The sequence below is a fragment of the Mesoplodon mirus genome, assembly GCF_964341445.2.
Source record: "Mesoplodon mirus genome assembly, chromosome: 7".
Classification (NCBI taxonomy): domain Eukaryota; kingdom Metazoa; phylum Chordata; class Mammalia; order Artiodactyla; family Ziphiidae; genus Mesoplodon; species Mesoplodon mirus.
In genome coordinates this window covers 2,478,393-2,480,346 of record NC_138983.1, presented here as the reverse complement: position 1 = coordinate 2,480,346, position 1,954 = coordinate 2,478,393, and positions in this window count along the sequence as shown.

The following is a 1,954-nucleotide window of genomic DNA, read 5'->3' as shown; positions in this document are numbered from 1 at the left end:
GCCGGTGTGGTGCAGTGAGCTTCCTACGGGAGGCGAGTGGGTGGCCCCTTCATTCAGTGTGTGTTGGTTGGGGGGAGCGGCCAGCAAAGGTGTCCGAAGGGCAAGGAAATGAATGCTCTTTGAATGAACACTGTTACCCGCCGGACCCTGGCCGCACCGTTGCTGGAGGCGGGGAAGTGCCCTGGGGGTGGCCCTGACTTCCGCTCCCGGGTGTGGAATGGGGAGGGCAGGGCCCCCCCCCCCGCGTGCTCCCGGAAGCCACTCACAAAATGCCCCTGTGAGGTCATCATGCCTCCCCCGTCTGAGCTGCTCCGGCCCTCGGTGGGGTACCCAACCCTAGCTGCCCCCTCCCGCCCACCCGCCTAGCCCCCTGAAAGGAAGCCTTCAGGCCTCTGGCTGCCCACCGGCCGCACTCCTCTTAACCCCACGCTGCTGGCCAGTGCCTGACGTGCGGGGCCAGCAAGGTGGGCAGTGCTTCTGGGCCAACGGGAGACAGGCCTGCACCATTTCTGCCGGCGTGGCAGGAGGCTGAGGCCTCCGAGTGGCCCAGGATGTGACATCAGGATGGGGAGGCCTGAGGTCCTGACAAGCGGGCAGCTTCTGCCCTTACTGCCCGCTGGGACCCTGTGTGTCCAGGGTTGCCCCAAACCCCCGGGGCTCCAGAGGGGAGGTGTGCCCCTCCACCCGGAAGGGCTGTGGGTGATGAAGAAGCCTAGGATGGAAGAAAGGGACAGGACGCTGATCCTGGCCTAGCCAGGGGACCTTCATTTCACCTTTGTGGCTGGAGGGAGCCAGGTGTGGGGGGCAGAGGTGAGAGGAGTGAAGGGCCAAACTTGGGCCCTAATGTCCGTCACTTACCCTTGTTGGGGGGGGGGCACCATCACAGGCCTCCTAACCGGGTGGCAGGGGTCAGACTGGGGAGGGGCTGTCCCTCTGCTGGGTCCAGAGAAGAAACCATTCCTGCCATGAATTTTCTCCTGAACAGCACTGTGAAGCCCCTGTGCAAATGGGGAGGGGGCTCCTTCAGAGAGTAGAAAAGACCAACCCCAGGGTGCGCCCCCATGCTGCCCTATCCTGGAGACCCCTCCCGCCAGACCCTCTGGGTGAATGACCAAAGTCAGAGGGTGGGACCCCAGTTCCTGGCGGGGCTCAAGTGGAGGCGGGGTCCGGCCTGAGCACTTGGGCCGGGAGGGTGGGCGGACCTTGGCTCTCTGAGGCCCCTCCAGTTGGGACATGAAATTCTGAGGTTGGGGTTTCTGAGTTTAACAGCTTCTTTTAAAGGCAGCCTGTGGGGGAGGGGTAGCCTTCCTGGTCTCAAGGGCATCTGTAGACACCTGACAAGGTTGTCCTTTCCATACTGGTCATGGGGCACGGCAGCCTGCTGGCCTCCCTGTGGCTGGTACCCCTTCTCTGTAGAACCTGAGCTGGGAGGCGGGGGGAGGGGGAGGCACAGCTCCCCAGTTCTCAAGCCTGGATGCCTGGTCTTCCCCACTGGGCTCCCCAACATGAAATGAGGGTTCTTTTCCTAGATCTCTTCCCAAGCCTCAGAAGTCCTGATCTTTTCAAACAACCATGTCCTCTTTCTGTTCACGGGTGGAAGCAGTTTCAAGGGCTAAGGAGGGTGTGCAGGCAGCGCGCGCTCGGCCCCAGCCAGGGGTTGGTGTGGGGTGGGGGGTGTGAAGGGTGAGCTCAGAGCTCCCTGTCTCTGGGGATGTTGTGGGAGGGCTGTCTGGGTGGCAGCATGGGGTACTCCTCACTGGCCTTGGTGGCAGACTCCGGGGGCAGGACCCACCTCACACTGGGATGAACTTGGGTGATTCTGCTCTCCCTGGAGCCCTGGGGCACAGCTGCAGGCCCTCTCCTCCAGGAAGCCCTCCAGCATCCAAGGTTCCATCCTGCCCTCGTCCCCAGGCCCCCTGCCCAACTGATAGAAATCAGGCTGGAAGAGGTCCTA